The sequence below is a fragment of the Pantherophis guttatus genome, chromosome 8 (assembly GCF_059756535.1).
Source record: "Pantherophis guttatus breed Tessera chromosome 8, ASM5975653v1, whole genome shotgun sequence".
Classification (NCBI taxonomy): Eukaryota; Metazoa; Chordata; class Lepidosauria; order Squamata; family Colubridae; genus Pantherophis; species Pantherophis guttatus.
The window spans coordinates 30,179,248-30,199,847 of record NC_142070.1 but is presented as its reverse complement, the minus strand read 5'-3'; the positions used below and the strand labels follow the sequence as shown (position 1 = coordinate 30,199,847).

The 20,600-nt window shown below is 38.2% G+C and overlaps 1 protein-coding gene across 3 annotated transcripts in view; it reads left to right on the top strand.

Moving 5' to 3' along the window:
- SMAD1 (SMAD family member 1) overlaps positions 1-20,600 on the top strand; it is a 61,883-nt gene that overhangs the window by 5,039 nt on the left and 36,244 nt on the right. The window contains exon 1 of one of the 3 annotated variants that reach the window (XM_087874544.1): positions 17,425-17,714. The exons of 1 other annotated variant lie outside the window; for it this stretch is intronic. The gene's annotated coding sequence lies outside the window, so the exon portion shown is untranslated. Of the gene's footprint in view, positions 1-17,424; positions 17,998-20,600 lie in introns of those variants that run through there. One more of the 3 variants, XM_034442914.3, reaches the window with a different exon arrangement.

The window sequence follows — 20,600 nt, the reverse complement described above, 5'->3', positions numbered from 1 at the left end:
GGCTCTCTGGGTTCCGGCGTCAGCGCTCTAGTAGTCAGGATGGGAGCGGGCAGGTCTTGAGGCATTGGCTTGCTCGTTCGCTTTTTTAGTGTCTTTTTAGTAATTTTCAGTTTTGGCCCAAATGCAGCAAAGAGCGTTTTCATCGCTGATTTTATTTGGTGTTTAGTTGGATCTTCCTCGCTTTCTGGTTCTGATTCTTCTGAGGTGTTTGAATCTTCCTTTTCGTTTTCGTTGTCCGGTAATATTTTTCGCGCCAGAAATTTTGAATCGAGATTGCTGATTGGCTCTTCTTCGTTCATCTTGGAGGCCGGTTGAAACCAAGATGGCTGCCATTCAAATTTTTGCGCGGGATCATCGTTTTTCTTCTTTGTAATGATTTTCTCCGCAGTCATATTACTCACTATTTTTGGCTCTCTGGGTTTTTCATTGGTGATGTTTTTCTCTCTCGCTGCTCCGCTGTTCTTTAGCATATCTTGGAGGTTCGCGATGAGGCTTTCATCATTCTTCTGGCTTTTTAATAGTTTTAATATCTCTGACCTGAGTTCGTTATTTTCTATTTCGATTTCCTCCTGGTCATCAATTATTTCTTCGTCTTCAGTGGTGTATTCTTCGGATTCTCTCGAAATTGCATTCGTGGATTCGTTGATTATTTCTTGTTCCGTTTCCATTTCTTTGCTGTAGGCCCTGGTGTTGGGCCTATCTTTCTTAGACATTTTAAGGCTTTTTATTGAGTCAATTAACCATCCTCTGCTACCAGTTTGTTGCAATATTTTCAGGATCAGACTCAATAAGATTAACAAGAGTTAAAGATTTAACTGTATATTCTTTTATTTACATTAGGCATTCTATATTCACTGAATATTCACAGATAGAAGCAAGGGAAAAGGTGTAGGTAGCTCCTTATATATACAATGGGTGGAGCTATATGTGGGAGTGGTGAATTATGAATACATTAAGAAGTGAAGAATAAATTAACCCCTGATACCCTGTCTGTACACTATTTACACATTGGAGAATAAGGCATTTATATCTGACATTTTTACTACCGGTTCTGTGGGCGGGGCTTATTTTATGGCATGGCTTGATGATCATGTGACAATTCTTTAGGATTTAGCAGAGGTACTGGTCTACCAGGCTTTTAACTGTTTGCAGAGCTGTACCGGTCTACTCATTTGTTTTTGGAGGCACTGGTCTACTCATTTATTTTTGCAGGCACTGCTCTACTCATTTGTTTTCTTTTAACACTGATCAGCTGTAGGGCAGCCCTTTGAAGCCCGGTGGCAAGAGTTTAAACAGTTTTTTTCCCTCTAGCCTATCAGCTGGGACTCAGGAGGCAGGAGGCAGCAATAGATTGGGGGTGGGGCCAAATAAAAGGTAAGAATAATGCAGGGGGGATGGGGGGGCAGAACCGGTTCGGTGACATCATATTGTCACCACTACCGGCTCGGCGGAACCAGGAGGAACCAACCACTGTTAGGCATCACTGAACTAGAATGAAAAAAGAAATATTCCCAGACTCTGCCCCTGGATCCCAGTTACAAAATTTACTTGTCATCTAATAGTTTCAAATATTTTCTGATTTCTATTTTGATTCTGAACAGAAATGAACAAAATATGCCTTTCCTTTGAAGTGGTATTATCATGTACAATTATATTCATTCATTCATTCAATTTCTATAGCAGCCCTATATAAAAAGGAAGACAAGGAAAGCTGCAAGTTTTGTTCCCAGAATCTCCAGGCTTAGAGAAGGGATGGGCAACCCATAAGTCCTCAGTTCCTGAAATTATTACTGCTAAAAACTGATTGCACGATTTTCTATTTTAATGAGGAAAGAAATATGTGACAACTGAGGTGTAACCTTAATATAGATTTTTGGAAGGGAGAAAACTATAACCTGAAAGCAAACCCACCTTCATTTTTTATAATTGCTCACTAGGACACTCATGCTTTCAAATCAAGATTTTGGCATGAGGAACAGAAAATCGCATAAAACATTAAGAATTTGCTTCCATTATAAACATGTTAAACATGCTGCAAACATTCACCAAACATACCTATAAGAGAGAAAAAGTCACTAATATTTCAGGAGTGTGAGTCACCTTTCTCTCATATACAATCTGTACCTTTAGTTTCAGAGTAGTTACAAAACAGCAGGATAATTTCTCTTCATTTGGTTTGTTCCTAGTGCTTTAGCTTCAGTTTCAAGCAGCTGGTTGCTATTAGAATGGGGCCAATTGCAGATTTTGATTTCTCCTAGGATTACAAGGAACTCAAGAGATCAGGAAAAAGCATTTCTATCTAGATCATAGGCCAAAGAACCATGAACTTGTTCTATGAAGTTAAAAAGCTACAGATTGATTTTCTGTTCAACATAACCCCATACCTGCAAAATTTCATGGGGCAAGCACTTAGAAACTGAAAAGAGTTTCCATAACAGCTCATACTATGCTCACAGATGAAAGTCCCGATACATCACATGACTCCCCAGTGACAATGTGAGTTTGACACCCCTGCTTTAGATGATAGATGTAGGAGACTATCCTCAATAATTTATTATATTTCAAGGAATATAAGGCTGTGGTGTGTTGTTTCCCCTATTTTATCTTTACATACTGTACTTTCCCTGCAAAACCTGTTAATTTGATATAAGAATTAGCAATAGTTTAGATTTTAATATCTAGTTGTAAGATGTCAGTAACCAAACTTTGAGTAGTTTGAGATCAAATCAATAAACATTATATTTATGAATTAACAAATGAACTGAATTATATTCTTAATTAAGTCCAGTTGTTTAAATTAACTGTTCTAAATCAGAATTGATGCCTATAGATAAAAATGTGGTTACCCATCTATTTAAGTAATAATTCCATATTTATACTGTATCCATTAAATACTTAAGTATGGGTTACCAAAAAAATATAACTTGGTTACTAGCATGTAATACAAATAAAAAATATAGAGATGTTTCTTTAGATATCAATCGATGAGATTAAATGAAATATATAAATATTTTCAAAAAATAAATTCTTTGTTTAGAAAAAAATTATGGAGTTCTTTGATCCTGAGAATATTTAAAATTCAATTAGGGAGGATTAAATTTTCCAGATTTGGAGCTATGTCATCATGCTCATCCCTTGTCAAGTATTAAATAATTGAAGCCAGAAATTGGTGTTAATTTTCTGATTTTGGAATATACATATATAACACTTTTGGTTGGATGGACAGTATTAAGATTCAAATGTACCAAACCTAATATCTCTGGAAACAATTACATCAGTTAGAAAATGATGGAATGGAATGTCTAAAAAAATTGACTCTTTTTTTTTCTATGTTAAATTAATTTTATGGGAAAACTCAATTTTAAAAATTGGGGGAAAGATGATTGGAAAAATTGGATGGAAGTGAGAATAATGACTTTGGATCAATTGACAGATAATGAAGATGAGTTTTTAAATATTCTTTGTTAAGACACAAATATCATCTACCAGTTGTAACTTGATGCCAATACTTACAGATGCAACATTTGTTAACAACATTGTTTGGACCAGCAGCACTTTCAGCTTCTCAGACACCAGAATCACTGAACAAGTTGTTAAATAATTTGAAATTAAAAACCTAATATTAGTTTCTCTAGATAGTTGTTATCAATATATCAATAAGATATGGAGATGCTGGGAAATGAATGGAATAATAAAGGACAGATGACACTTTCTCTCTCTGTGTGTGTGTGTGTGTGTGTGTTTTCCCATTTCTTTAACAATGTATGTATTTTTATTTTGGGGTTTTATTTTTTTCTCAGTTTCTCTGTCTTAATTTTAAAAACAATAAATAAACAAACAAATAATCCAGTTGTTTAAACTGAAGGAGGTATAATTGATTTGTTCAAGATTTTGAAGGATAGATACAGAAAGTATAATTGTCTAGTTCCATTAAATTTTAATTTTAAACTCTTGCATATGTGTTAGTAGATATTAGGTTCATAGTCTCTTTATACAGGCTTTCCCCAACTTTCCTTGGCTATGAATTCTGGACATTGTAATTCAGAAACTCAGAAGATACTATGTTGGAGAAGGCTCCTTTACCTGAAAACTAAAATGTAAGGTAAACAAATGCTAGATTATTTCCCCCCAAAATCCTCTCTGTTCTTTTGGGATTGCAAAAATCACAACAACTCCTTCCTATAGAAGATTTTCCATGGCAGCTATTGCATATCCACTTATGAATGGCTGCATTCATCTGTATTGAGTTTGCTGATACAGGCCTAATACAATAACAATACACAGGCAAAACTGAGAGGAAGAATAGCAATTGGCCTTAGGAGTTTAACAAAGAGAAAATGTCAGTGGTTTTTCTTTTGATAACAGCCCTTTGCTATCATCAAGTCATAAGAGCTATGTTAGTAAAAGATAAATTTCTGTTATAAATGGTAGCATGGCTGCTAGGAAACCAATTGACCTATCTTTGATTTGATTGTAACACTCAAATCAGTACTTCTTCGGCTAACAGAAAAAATAAGAACTTGGGCACTCATGACTGAATTTGCTCTTCTAAGAAAAGCACAACAGGAACGTCGGAAATTAGAAAGTAAAAATTCAAATAATAGCCTGCATGCTTTGCCTTGTAATCCAGCTTCCAGTATATGTTGCATTTCTCTCTGTATTAATTTCAAAATGAGAGAACCCAGATTATTATGATAAATACTTCGCATCCAAATTCCCTGCTCTAAAGGATATAAACTCTGCAATGATGCTCTGACCTCCCATGCAGGATGTAGCATTTAGTAGTATGTTGATATGCTAATGAACCAGTTAAGAACTTTTGTGTAGAGACAACCAGCTGTAAAACTAAATAAAATCAAATAACCCATTCTGATATTTATTTACTAATGAAATTGAATAGCAAATATGACAAACATTTAATGTAATCATTTTTAAAAAATGTTTAATTGTTTAATTGGCTCTCTGAAGCAAAGGATAAGAGTGATTGGAGAATTGATTAGAGCATGACAGCTCTATGATGGGAAGTAGTCAACTTTTAAGAAAACCAGACTGTTTCTCAGGGGTGTCAAACTCAAGGCCCAGGGGCTGGATCCGGCCCGCGGGGTGCTTAGATCTGGTCTGTGGGGCTGCCCTGGAAACAGCGAAAGACTGGCCCACAGTGCCTCTGTCAGCGAAAATGGAGCTCGGGAGGGCCAGCTCCATTTTCACTGGCAGAGGTTTGCAGGAGGCTATCACAGCCGAAAACGGATCTTCGGAGCCCATTTTCTCTAGCAGAATGCTCGGGCCACCACCGGTGCCCCGACACAAGTGACGTTGAGCCCACCCTCGTCATGCCCACTCCGCCCCCCCCCCCGAGGTCAAACACAACCCTAATGCGGCCCTCAATGAAATCGAGTTTGACACCCCTGCTTTTTCTGTACAGCAGCCTTCTTCAACTTAGGATCCACCAATCAGCTAGATGTCAATTTCTATAATGTTCCCATAAGTGGGATTTATAGGAATTGGTCCAATGTTCTGAAGAACATTGGTTAAGATTCATTTTTAGGCAGTCAAAAGTATATATTCTCAAAATGGATTGTCACAAATTCCTAAACTTTTTTTTTCAGTTTGATATTGGGCCTGACATAAGATTTCCACAGCTCCTTCACAGTGGTGTTGTATTATATTAAAAATATACCCATGATGTTAAAGCTGAAATCATGAGCTTTTCAAGATCATTGGGAGGCCCTCATGGCACAAATTCCTACTTCTTCTCAATACTTCTCTTTTTATTTCAAAGCCAGTTGATGTTTATGAGTTGAAAAACAATCCCTGGCTCTTATTTGTCATACATGAATTCATTCATATTCATTGATTCATGTGATTTCCACAAGCAAATAAAGCCTCTAACACACTGGCCTAAATTCTGAATGTGGGATAGGCCTATTAATTTCAGGACTGAAATAATGCCTAAAGTCAGTGCAGCATAATGAGTTCAGCAAGTGAATCATGGTTACCCTCATTTCCTGCACTACTCATGCCTACCCTTCAGTATTTCCCATTTAGCTACCAACCAGACTTGCTCTGCTACTCAACTGCAGACTTCTTAACTATATAAATACAAGCAACAAATTTGAGTTGTATTCCTCCTGTAGATTATTCTGACTAATAGGTATTATGATTTAATTTAATGAGGATTTAGAAACTATTCATGTTCTGTATAATTCTGTGATGTGAGTGTCTGTCTCCAGGTTACTCCAGCTTACTATGTGTAACCTATTTATTCAACAGATGTTAGAAATGCTACAAATAACATTCACCCATAAAGTCAGTACATACTGTGCCTACATATGCTTAAACTTTCAAGTATCTGCTTTTTTTATTTCCTAGTTGTCTTGATGATAAACTTTTGGCAATTATGGATCAGATATAATAGAACAGAACAGAACAGAATAGTTGGAAGGGACCTTGGAGGTCTTCTAGTCCAATCCTCTGCTTAGGCAAGAAACCCTATACCATTTCAGACAAATGGTTATCCAGTCTCTTCTTAAAAACTTCCAGTATTGGAGCATTCACAACTTCTGGAGGCAACTTGTTCCACTGATTAATTGTTCTGATTGTCAGGAAATTTCTTCTTAGTTTTAGGTTGTTTCTCTCCTTGATTAGTTTCTATCCATTGCTTCTTGTCCTGCCCTCAGGCACTTCCATGTGCATACAATAACTTTCAATACTAGGGTACTATCGTTTTCATTTTGGGAGGTTACTAAAGAAATATTAATGCGACTTCTATATGCAAGGGAAGTTAAACCAGGATATTTTCTGTAGGCATCACTCAAATTCCCTTAAAGTGATTGACATTGATTAGAAGAGTCTAAAATGACTTCTATAAGATTTTTTTTAATGAAATTGACTAGAATTTCGCAAAGACCCAAGGAATTGGGAGGACATTTGGTTTATTTTTAAAAGAAGCTATCAAATGAACAAGTGTTCAAATATGCATAGTCACAAATGGGACATTGAATTAAAATAAAATATAAAATATATACAACAATGGCATCTCTGCTTTTTAGAAAACTTCCACAGACCAACAAGCTATCTGGTGGAAAGGAATTAGCTTCATATTTACATTATGCACACAGTGGATATTTCACCATCCTGTTAGCTATCTGCCTACTAAGCAGCAACTGTACTGTGAGAAAATGCTGCAATTCTGTTGCCTTATAAATGAAAGGGACTCCTGGTCTGTTCTCTTACAACTGTCTCTCACGTGTAAAACTACATGCTCTTTGGATCTTAACTATGGGACCATGCAGCTTTCCCTGTATGTGCCTGTCTGTGAGAGGGAGGGAGAAAAGAAGGAAAGCCATCACCATACTTAGAGTTGTCCAGATAGTAGCCATTCTCCAGTATTCATTAGATTGCGCCCTTGCAGGTTGGGTGCCAGTATTTCCAGAATAGCATTGGCCAACAGATGCCTTGAAGGAAGGATACATGATCAGGCCTAAAACACAGCTCTAAACATATTGCACAAGTTAGCTATCCTTGCCTACCCGAGTGCAGTGTTGTGGTTCTTTCACAGGTTTGTGCTGTGGTGGGACTTCAGCTGTTTTTAAAAATAAGAAGGATCAGCCTAGGATTAATTTCTAGACTGGGGACAAAATGAGGCCAGCCTTGTGTGACTGAGAGAAGACCCTGAGGCTGACAAGGTGATCTGGTGCTGAAATAAACTGAAGAAAGGAAAATTACATTTTAATAAGATGTTTCATCATTGAGCTGACAAAGAATTTTGCCAATAGTGAGAAGAGGTTTGCTGTTTGAAACTGAATCCACATTCCCTACTTACTTTGTTCACACTATATCTAGATTTTTAACAAGTTGTGTAAACGTGAGCATGTCAGGATGCATGAAATCAGGAGCGCAGTTTTCTCCAGAACAACGGGAAGCAGATTTCTCTCAAGACCATCTGTCTTCAAGTATCTGCCAAAACCCCACTGCCCCAGGACAGATATCTAGACAACCCACATTTTAACTTCTACTTAAAGTTTGGCTGCATCAAAGTTTGATACAAAGCCAAGGAGCCCTCTAAAGAGTAGGCACCTAGTCAGAGTTAAATGAGTCAACGTGGGTGGGCAAGCTGTTTATATTGGCAGAGGACTGGTTCCCATATGCCTGTTGCTGGATACATTTATATCTTGGGGTGGGGGAGAAACCACTATTATAAGTGACAAGTCAAAAGATTTGTATAGAATATGCAGTGTTATACAATAGACACTAGATACAGAGGAATATAAAGTAGTCTCTTAGTTTCCTGTGAAATAAAAAAAATCTGTTAACATTTTTCTGTATGGTATATAGACTGAAATTTTGCACACAAAATTACCTTACAGCAGAGATGAAGTTTATAATGTTTGTCCTTGGACTTAATATTCTTGCAGAATGCTCCTCTTGCACAGGGATAATGCATTTAAGACACACCCTAACTTGTGCTTTCTTTCCCCTCAATTCATATTTCCTACCTTATTTATGTAAAAAGAAAAGACAATCTTCTATTTGCCAAGTAAAAAGGGTTACCCAAAGTAGGATGATAATTACATCATCCTACCAAATCCCAGTTAAAGGTTCTGATAATTATTGGGTTTTCAAATTGCATTTACCCTCAAGTTATTTATTTGGTTTTAGCTTAATATTAGACAACCATACGCCCATTGACTCCTCATTTCAGAGAGATTTCCTTACCTAAATAGAGAAACAAAATGACCATGGGTGGGCAGAAAAAGCAGTGGGAGCGGGACTGTCTTCTGACTTCTTGCTGGCCTCATTAATTAATTTTCAAATCACATGTTTGGTGGTTTTTTATGCCATTTATCCCAAGGATTTGATCACAATATTCTATATTCACTTTGTTTTCTGTTCTTCCTTTAGTATACCATCTGTTTCAGTTGTCCTTAATATCAGATTGTACAGAAAAGTGTTTAGTGAAGTTGGACAGGGTACTACTAGCATATTCTATAGCAGTAATTTCTGCCTCAGTAGTATGTTGGAATAATTTCTCTGTCTGTTGCTAGATATGTCTATAGCGACTCTAGTTTGTTAATGAGATATAATTAGAGGGAGGGGTGGGTTCTAAATTTTTTTACTACCGGTTCTGTGGGTGTGGCTTATTTTGTGGGCATGGCAAGATGGTCATGTGACAATTCTTTAGCATTTAGCAGAGGTACTGGTTTACCAGGCTTTTAACTGCTTGCAGAGCTGTACCGGTCTACTGATTTGTTTTTGGAGGCACTGGTCTACCCATTTATTTTTGCAGGCACCCGTCTACTCATCGGTTTTTGGAGGCACTGGTCTACCCATTTATTTTTGCAGGTACCGCTCTACTCATTTGTTTTTGGAGGCACCGGTCTACCATCACACTGCCTTTTAACACTGATCCGCTATAGGTGGCCCTTTGAAGCCCCGCGCAAGAGTTTAAACAGTTTTTTTCCTTATAGCCCATCAGTCAGGAGGCAGCAATAGAGGGGGTGGGGCCAAATAAAAGGTAAGAATAATGCGGGGTGGTGGTGGTGGGGAGCGGGGGGGGGCAGAACGGTTCGGTGACATCATATCGTCACCGCTACCGGCTCGGTGGAACCAGGAGGAACTCACCACTGATTAGAGGGGATTGTGTTATGTGGGAAAGCACATATAGAGATGTACAAACTGGACTAGTCCTTTAAAGTTGTCACCAAAGAGTGAAAACAGAAAATGCCCAATGACTACTAAGAGAAGAACTTTAATTTGGTGTTTGCCATATGTTGAAATACATTATAATATATGAGTTCGTAGTTTTAATTAGATGTAAGTAGGACAAAGCTCATAAGAAATGAGAGATTGTAATTAATGAGTCAAACTAGGTTTATAATACGGAAGTCTTCCAAGTGAATAGAAGACCATGTTAATCCAGTTATGTAAATAACTTTATATACAAAATTTACAAAGACATAATTTATTTTTATAGGCTCTCTGCAAAATTCTGGGCAATGTCATTTGGATTCTAACTCTATTTCAATTCAAATCCTATATCAGTCTTGCCACTCTGAATCAGATGAAATGAACCAAGTTCATCCAAGCCTATATCTTTTAATAATTTTTGTTAGTAAGAAAAAGTGCTGCCAGACTCCTAATTTCAAAATTAAGGTATGAGCTACAAGGAAAACAGGACTTTGGTTTGGTTTACACATTATATCAAATTTAGGTCTACCAGATATGGGCTGCAAAAATCTGGACAACTACTAGATGAAAGCAAAGAATTAGAATTTTCTATCATTGAATTATAATAGGGAGGATCATAGCAAAACATCATTTAGTCATGAAAACGACTGCATCACTTTGGGCAAATCATTGAATAGGTTTGTGCATCACTTTGTAAAAGATTTAATCATTTTTATCTGAATCTCATCAGTGGATAAAGACAACATGAGTATGCAAGTCAAGCAAAAAACAATTTTGGCATCTAGATTTCTACACAAGGATTATTTTATTTAGGAAAGTAAATGTTAGGTTGTTCAAATGAGTACAAGTTTATTCCATGCTAGATCTCTGCAAGAATCTATCTACTAACAGTCTAGGCAAATTGGCATTAGATAAGAGTCAAGAGTTCAAGGAGAGCGGGTCTTAAATCTCTTGTGAGACCAAAGGGACTCCAAACTGATGATATGCTTGACCCCTCCCTCAGGCTCAGCCTGGTCATCTCCTACAGCAAAATGTTATATATTAGAATATTTTCATATACTCAGAGGTTTTTTTTTGTTCTTTGTTCTCTCTGTCTAATTCTATAGAAACATACCATATTCATGAATTATATGAGATGGTGATCCTGTGTGCTTTTCATTATATGCTACTTGTATCCAAGGGACCTTCTACTGCACACTCCAAGCCTGGTGCTTTGGTGCTGTGTTTCCAGTTTTGTTAGGTGTCTGTCACTCTTCTACAGATGAACTGATATAACTCTTAACATACTTCCTTGTTTCTCAATTCTATTCTGCTCACAGCATGATACCTTATCATTTCACCATAATTTTTAAACTGAGTGAACAGAGTATTTTTTCCTCACTGCAGAAATACCATACAATGAGAATGGGTGGGGCCTTCATTAAGAGCTGATTTTGCACTCCTCATTGATCAGCTGAGGGAGTGTTAAGCCAGCCTTTGAGCCCCCAAATATGTTAAATATAAAATATATTTTCTAGAATTTGGATTCAGTGAGCCAAACTTAAACATGCTGTCATTATTTTATTTATATTATATTTATATATTTCATATATATTTCACATATATTATATATATTTATATATTGTATGCCTGACTAGGTGGCTCAGTGGCTAAAACATTGAGCTTGTTGATCAGAAAGATCGGCAGTTCGGCGGTTCGAATCCCTAGTACAGGTCTCCTGCGTGAGCAGGGGGTTGGACTAGATGACCTCTAAGGTCCCTTCCAACTCTGTTACCATTACAATTTCATAAGAATTCCCTTGTGCTTTATATCCATGCTCAGGGCTGGTCAGGTATGATGCAAAGCCTTGAGAATTCTGATATAGCATCATGGTTGCATATTGCTGTTCCAATGTCTTTGGCTAAATTCCCTCAACCAGTAGAGACTATGCAAAATATGAAAATCTCTTCAGTGATTGTTTTAGTGTAAGACCTAAAGTAGGACATCTGACTTTTGTTCTACTTTACCAAATCATAAAATCTGAGGTACTGGATAAATCTGCAATTAAAACTGCACACTTTGAAAATGTTGGTCAAATAAAGTTTTTGATATGTTATTACTATCCCCAGTGTCAACAATGAAATTATAAGCATCATTGTAATGGTTCTTATTTACTTATACAAATCTGTATTGCTCCCCATTTTAAACAAAAACACAGTTTTACAGTATGAGCCACAAGGACTATTTAAATATGGAAATAATGATCAAAGTAAAAGCTCAAACAACAATATGAATCATCACTACAGAAACAGTGGTGGGAATAATGCCAATATTGCTAACTCAGAGAATCATGCCAGGATAGGTTGTGCCTCATTACAGAAGACAATCTATCTCCTTTTTAACACAGAGACAAACCCAGGTATTTTTGTCCATCATATTTGGATTTTTCTTATCACATTTTCCCTTTTCCATAGAAAAACAGCATGGTGAGATAGGAAGCTGAACATTTTAATACTTATATAAGAAGCATTAGTGTATTACTTTCTGAAAACAATTAGTGATGTGGGAGGAAATTATTTGTGAACCCAAACTGAAGCAATGAATTCGCTTTTTCTGAGCTTGACCTTCCTCAACATTAAGTGAAAGCAAAATTGCTTCTCTATGGTACTTCAGTTCTGCTCAGAGACCAGTGCCCCATTCTTCCAATATTTTAAGACTCCAACATAAAAATAATACTATATCTTTTCACATGTACAAAGAAATATAAAGTATAATCTGAAGAATAGGGGACAGGGAATTGCTTAAGAGAATCAGAGAGACCAATCCTAATGTAGGCCATTTTATATATATACAAAAGTAAAGCACAACATATACTCTCAAGAGAATATACATTTATTTATACGTGCAGCTGAATACTTAGAAATAATTGCTCTAAATAGAAATATAAAAATCTTCCCCTGTAGTGTGAGATTATGAACAGAAGATCTGTGTACCTGCTTAATTTGTAGTTCAGGTCCTGTTGATGAGCATCTTTATTTTCTTGCCATTCTTTTGGGGCAGGCTAAACCAGATTCAGACATACCAGTAGCACTAGCAGCCATTCAAACAGAATAGGGCATGATAGTTTACTCTAATGAAACATGAGGCAGATAGGTAAGTCCTGATCATTAAAGAGTCCCGATCTTGAGCTGCAGGAACTTCTCATTCAGTTTTGGATGAAAGTAGAATCCCTGCCCACTCCTAAGGAATACAAGTTCACATGGGCAGTAACATTTCAGATAAAGCTCAGCTAATAGAAGTGACTTCTGAATATTAGTCCCTTTAGAAAGCAACTAGCACTGAAAAAACAGAACAGAATAACAGAATTGGAAGGGACCTTGGAGGTCTTCTAGTCCAACCTCCTGTTTAGGCAGGAAACCCTACCATTTCAGACAAATGGTTGTCCAATATCTTCTTAAAAACTTCCAGTGTTGGAGCATCCACAACTTCTGGAGGCAAGTCGTTCCACTGATTAATTGTTCTGTCAGGAAATTACTCCTTAGTTCTAGGTTGCTTCTCTCGAGAGAAATTTTCTTGAAGCTGGCACAGCTTTTCCAACAGAGAACTTTCTTCTATGAACAGGGAAAGCTTCATAGCTTTTCTTAATCATCCTAATATTGATTATAAATAACCATGCCAAAACAATACACAAAATGGCACTGTCTTTATTCAACACAACTGGGTTCCACTTATAAAGTTTACCATTAAGACTAATCTTCCAAATATATATATATATATGTTTTTCTTCTAGCCAGGTTTTCCCTACGTAGCCAAGGTTTTTTTTGTAGCTCCAGCTCAGTAGAATCTCATCTACTCGGTTCTGGGCTTTTTTCTTTTCTAACACCTAGCAGAAGAAAGAAAAAAGCCCAGAACCGAGTAGATGAGATTCTACTGAGCTGGAGCTACAAAAAAACCTTGGCTACGTAGGGAAAACCTGGCTAGAAGAAAAACACACATAAACCCTACGAAGAAGTAAGAATATATATATATATATATATATATATATATATATATATATATATATATATATATATATATATATATATAATCGTTTGATGTTAAACAGTAAAATCTTTGTATAATTCCAATTTTATCTCTCCACTTCGATATTCAATATTCACATTAGTATAACACCTAGTTTAAGAAATCACAATTGGTGGATTCATGCAAAATGAAATCCAAATAAATCACCACTGTAGCTTAGTGTACTATGAAGTAGATAGGTAGGTAACCAAATTCATCTATTGTATTTTAAATGTGGTTTAGTTGATTTGACTTGATATGTGAGTTAGTTAATTGTGGTTAACTCAATAAAACATGATTTTAAAAGTTTTGTAATTCGTTTCCTAGTTACTAAACTTTACCAAAGTTTAGTAATTGCCAAATTAGATTACCAAATCTAATCTCTGTTTGGCAAAATGGGCCAATACTGAGTAAGATGATATGTCTCACGTATAAAACAAAAACTTAAATTCTTTCAAACTTATACATTAAAATAGGTGTCTAGCATGGCTTTCTGAGGATCCTACAAGACCATTATATACAATTTCAAGGGCATATTGACTTCTTGAATGACTCTAGTAATATAATATTTATAAATATACTGTTGTATATTCGGACAAATACTTTTATTATTTTGTATCCTTTTCCTAAATTTTTATACTGGATTTGATTATCTCTTCCTTTCCTATCAGAAATTTCCAGGTAATGGTCTCTCTTTAAGGCTGCATGACTATTTGTTTCTAATTATTTTCTGAGGCTCTTTGCCTTTATTCCTTACATAATGGAAAGTATGTAACTGAATGTAAGAAATAATTCATAACATGCTAAGTTATAATACAGGAGCTCCAAATTTGCACCTTTACTAGGCCAGGAAAAGTAAATTCTCACTCAGAACTCTTGAATTCATATCTCTTTTTCATCTCCCAGAGCAGTTGCAATATTGCATTTACGGACAGTAAAATATTTTTAGACAAGAAAAATGTTATTATTAATTTTGCCGATTGTCAATGCCAGTCCAGTTGCCTCTTGAAAAAGCACCTTTGGGATTTTATCTGTTACATTTCAGTGGTCCTTTCTATCTTAATATTTTACAGTACATATAATGTTGGTAATTATTTCAAAAATAGGATTAAAAAACAATGCAAACTTGTAGACCAGCCTTTCTTCAATATTTGGGACTGCAAACCGAAATTCCCAGGTTCTGCTCATACTGGCTGCTGATTTGGGAGTTGATGTTCAAGTACCTTTTGAGGAGTCAGCTTTGAGACAGACAAAAAACCTTCTTGGCACATGGAAACACTTTCTTCCCTCTTCATGTCACCACTAACACCATGACTATGCTTGTCAGCCAAACTATTTGGGGGCAAGAATTTAGTATTTTTTTCAAAAGAGCTTGAGATTTGGATTCAGAAATCACCAGTATTTGCCTGATAGTTTGGCAACTTGAATAGACTTCAGTACGACTTGACATATGGCTTAATCTGCCATTCAAAGCACCTACCTATATTTGCATAGCTTTGCTCCTTACCCATCCACATTAAGGAGACCAGTTGGTAGTAGTTTTCATGCTGCCAGGTGGTGCTTGGTAGCAGGGAAAAAAGCCAGGGAATCCATCACTTTCTATAATATTCCTTGGATTAAAATTGTGAAGATAGTATCAGATTCAATTATTAAGGCACAATAGTATCCACCATCAAGCAGCAAATGTTGTGGTTCAAAAATTTGTGGATTGTGTTTTAAGATAGCTATCTAGCTGTCTGTAGGATAAAAATATACATTAGGAAAAACTAAATCCTACAGCGTGGATGAAATGTTGGCTAGCAGAGTATTATTAAAGAAACGATTGTAGAAAAGATGAAATGATTCTTTGCATGTCCTTGAAGGTTGAGCAAATAGTGGGAAGGAAGATAGATTTCATAATTTGTTGCTAATAACAAACTACTATAGGGAATTTCTATAATTCTTTCTCACTTAATACCAGCTCTCCTATTAAGAAGAAAGAAGGAGGCTTAAGAGCAGAGCTCAGTGCTCTTCTCAATGCTACTACATTGCCTGTCCCTTAAAATTGGAGAAATTATTCTGGAATATCATTCTAATCCCATGCCAAATTCAGTCCATTTTTAAACTGGCTTTCTTTTGCCTACTTCTACGATACCAAATCCCAATCTGTTTTGTTTCGAGAGAATTATCCTGCTGCCAGATGGCTGGACAAAATCCTAAATCCTTACATAATTTATTTCAAATATGCCATTGAGTTGGAATTAATTAAGAAATGTGGGAAGATCTATGAAATTATGGAAAGGTCTGTGCAATATCTGTACTGTGCAAACTGCAGACCCATGTAGCTGTTAAAGTGTGATGAAAGAAATTACCACTGTAAAAAAAAAAACACTCCTAGAAACATATGGTGGGTGTTTTATAGGATGAGTAAAATGTTGTGATTAGATGAAACTTTGACCTAATCCAGTACAACTCATCTGATTTCTTAGAAGCAAATTGACCCATGTAGCTGTTAAAGTATTTTAAGAGTGTAAACAAATACATGGGCTAGGGATCATTGATTGTTTACTTAATTTTCAAAAGGTGTTTCACAAAGTTCTATATGTAAACAAAATCCTGCGCAAATCTAGCTATCAAGAAGAAAAAAAGGAAGCACTATCATGAATTCCGATTACAAAATGTAAATGAAAAACAAGAGATCTGCACAAATAATTTGATGAGATGTTTAGTTCGTGAATGAAGGGTTTGTCTAGATTTGTACCTCAAAGCTGCAAAGCAGTTATTAGAAGGGGGTCAGAGAAGTTGCTTGAGCCTTTATGGAGACTTTTGGACCCAAGAGCCAGAAGACCGACCACCAAGCCAGAATGTTAAGACAATCATAAGAAGAAAAAGCATCTTCAAGAGGGTATTTCTCTGAATGATGATTTTTGGGCAATAGGAAGCTGTTATGCCTCCTGTTATCCTTGTGGTCCTCCTAGAACAGTGTTTCTCAACCTTGGAAGCTTGAAGATGGGTGGACTTCAACTCACAGAATCCCCCAGCCAGCAGCGAGTTGAAGTCCACCCATCTTCAAGCTACCAAGGTTGAGAAATACTGTCCTAGAAGCATCTCACCGGCTCAAGATTGACTCAGCCTTCCATCCTTCCGAGGTGGGTAAAATGAGGACCCAGATTGTTGGGGGCAATATGTTGTTCATGTTGTCTTTGTTGTAAGCCGCCCAGAGTCCTCGGAGAGTGGGCGGCATAGAAATACGATAGATAGATAGATAGATAGATAGATAGATAGATAGATAGAAAATAATTAATTAATTAATTAATTAATTAATTAATGGCCTAATCCAGTACAACTCATTTGACTTCTTAGAAGCAAGTTCTGAACGTATTTCAGCAGAATGGTGGGCAAATTACCTATACTTGTGTGCACACCTATGCGTGAAATTATCTGTCTTTGGCTGTGTGTGCGTCAAACGGGATAAATTGCATTTCTGGGAAAATGGGAAATCTGACCATAGCACTTCTGGAAAAAAAACCCAAAAAACTGGAAGCAGGATGCCGGTCGATATAGTCAGACTCCTGAACTTCACATAAACACCGATTTTACCAGCTCGGAAGCACTGCTTTTTCAGATTCAAGGAGGATGGAGGAGGACCTACTCTCGGGATACATACAGCACCTCCCAGGCCGTAGTTCTCTGGAACTGAGGCTGAAGCCGCGCCAGAGTTCCAGAGAACTGGAAGCGAAACCCTAAAAAACAAAAAATCTGCCCGTGTCTTTGCCACCCCTCGGCAAATGGCTCCGCCGAAGTTGCAATCCTGCTGCAGGCCGCCGCTTCGCTCCGGCTCCATAGCTGCGAGTCCTCCTCGGGGCGGGCCCGGGGAGCGGGGAAAGAAGGAGGGAGGGAAAAAAAGTCATGAAGCGGTTTCTCCAGCCGAACCAGCAATGCCTTCTTTGTCGAGGCGGGGGCGGGCATTTGGAGAGGATCCCTAACTTGGCCGAGAGGCAGAGCGTGTGCGTGTGTGTGTATATATATATGTATGTTGTGTATTGGCAGTGGGGTAAGTGGAGGTTGGGTGGCTCCGACTCTCTGACGCCAGTGAGACCAGATCAATCCAGGCGCAGCGGCGGAGCGAGCGCTGGGCTGCTCAACTGCGGCGGCGGCGGCTCTGGAAGCGAGAGCGAAAAAGCAGCAGCAGTGGCAGCGGGTGGGACTTTGCCCGCCTGTCCAGCAGCTGCGACGGGGCGCTTTGCACGATATTTTCCCCTTATTCCCTCGCCTTTTCGCGGACAGCTGGTAAGAGCTGGGCTTTGGCTACTCTCTCTCTCTCTCTCTGCCGCTCCGAGCTTGCCTCTTCCTTGGGGAGTCATTCACCCCCCCCACACACCCGCTTTTGTGTCCTTTTTTTGGGGTGGGGGGGTGGGGAAGGCTCCATCCCTCCCCTTTTCTTTTCTGCCTTTTCCTTGCTGGCTTCTTCTTTTTTAAACAATGCGCCTGCCAGAATGGAAGAGGGGCAGGCAAGGGTGAGGCTGAGCGGCGACAATCTTGAATCGCGCGCGTGCGGAGCGATTAAGGGCAAAGGGAGAGCTTTCGCTTCTCTCATGATGGCGGCTGTGCCTGGGTAGAATAGCCCGAAAAGAGCGAGGCGGCTGCAGCGGCCGGTGATTTTAACGCTGTAAAAAGTTTCCTCTCCTCCCTCCTCCTCCTCTTCTTCTGTAGGGGGGGGGGAAGGAAGAGGTGGAGGTAGGGAGACCTATGTGTAGCTCCAGAGGTAAAATAGACCCGCCATCCCCCCTCCCCCTTTCCCCCTTCTTCTGCTTTCTACTTCCTTTCGGCTGCCACTTCTCAAGTTAGGGGGAGAGGAGAGGGAAAGCAATGGAAAAGCCAGCGTCTGGTTCCCAGTCAGGAGATCCTCTCGGGCGTCCTGCGCGCACACACACACACACACAACACACCACACACACAACACACACCGGTATTCCGAGCCAAAGTGAAGAAATTGGCCTCCAATTTGGCTTCGGTAGTTAAGATGAACCAACCCAACACAATGGAGCTACCCTCTCCTTTGCAATTCAGCATTTTCCCTTTTCTTGTCTGATGCTTGTGTGTGTGTGTGTGTGTATATGTGTGTGTGTGAGAGAAGGGGGACGCTTCCCAAACCCGATTTCTTTCCTTTTTGAGTGGCAGGTTTCTCTGCCCAAACTTCCCTGTTTGTTCCCTTCCCTTCCCTTTGACGTGATTAGCGATAGATGACCCACTCGGGAGTTTTTTGTTTGCTCATAGTAGAAACCTTGCTTTCTCCTCCCACCCATCCTCCGGGTTTATTTGGCGAGGTTTATGGGAATTCGTAGCGGAAAGCTATGATAAACCGAGGATAGCAGTTTCTTTCTGCCCTTTGTTAATAGTGGATGAGGCTGCGTGTGTGGGCTGGCTTAGAATTTCTTAATACAGGGTATGAATATGAAAAGCTGCTTTAATTTGAGGAGTGGCTTTATGCTTAAGGATAAGACAACAGATCTTTACTGTGGCTAAATATATATGGATACCAGGTTTAATCCACCTTTATTTTCATTATACTGGGGAGCAACCGTTGTTTGCCTTAGGAAGGAAAAGTAGATATAAACTCATGGAAGAGTTCCATGGTGAAAATGGCGAGAGTCCAGCTGGGTCTAGGGCAAATCACTCCAGCATCTTAACAAAAAGAGTTGGTGCTTGAATTGTAGCCATAAAAAAGCTCAATCCCCTTTAAGAACAACTGGCAGAAGCTTTGTTCTGTCTAACCTGCTGCCCCTTCAATTGTGTGTCTCTATTTAAGAATTTAAAATGAACTGCAACTGTGAAGGTTCACTTCCAAGCACGATCCCAAAGATGTTTTTTCAAAAGGCAACTGGAGTGGAAAGTCCAGATGCCTTTTGAAAAAACACCTTTAGGACAATGGTGATCTGGATGACTTCAGAATCTCCATAGACTTCCAAGAACTAGTTATTTAGTTGCAGCATAAAGAATTCTATTCTATTCTATTCTAAATAAGACAACATTCCTCTAGGCAGTTGCCACTTTAAACCTATGCAATTCTTATTTTTATTGGTGTGCTTTGCATCCAGAAAGGGTTGAGGTTGACCTGCTGAGGGTTGAAGAAGCCATTTAGCATAACTATTGTGACTTCTGTTTGAAAAGCTTTTGGAAATGTCTAACTCCTCTTGATAATAGGAATACTTGGTCCTTCTTTTCTCGAGGCATAACTACGTTTTCAGGGCATGATTGCAAAAGCTAAAACAGCCTAAATACTTCCTAGCCATGGACCCTGATAAGATCACTTTGGTTCAAGGCCAGATTGTGTTACAAGGGTACTGATTTGTCCTTGTTTTAATTCTGACCCTTTCAACCCCCTCCACATAATCAAATACAGTTCTCTTCTGCAGTGTCCTTCTCTTTACTTGGGGTGTGTGTGTGTGTGTGTGCATATCCTTGATCAGATGACTCCACTGTTTACAGAGGCTAAGACAATACCGATTTGAGATAAGTATACTGATGTTGAGAACCTCTAAGGTTACAATTCCGCTGAAGGAAAGTAGAATATATATTTACGGATGAAAACATTTATATTTTTCTGCTTTCCCCTATATCACCCCTCATTCTTTGTTAATGCATATTTGCCATTCGCAAAGGATGCTTTTTCTGGATGCTGCCTTCACACTCTCCAGTGAATATATTTGCATATGTATTTCCACAGCTAAAAATTATGTCACCCATCATTTATTTGTACTTTTATTTTCAGTAAAATTGATTGTGGGAGAACTCTTTGCAGTGTCTCTAATGCTATATACCCTATTGCAGTAATAAGGGAGAGGAGGAAAAGGTGGCTGAGATTTTAATTTTTTTTTAGCATTGGTGAAACT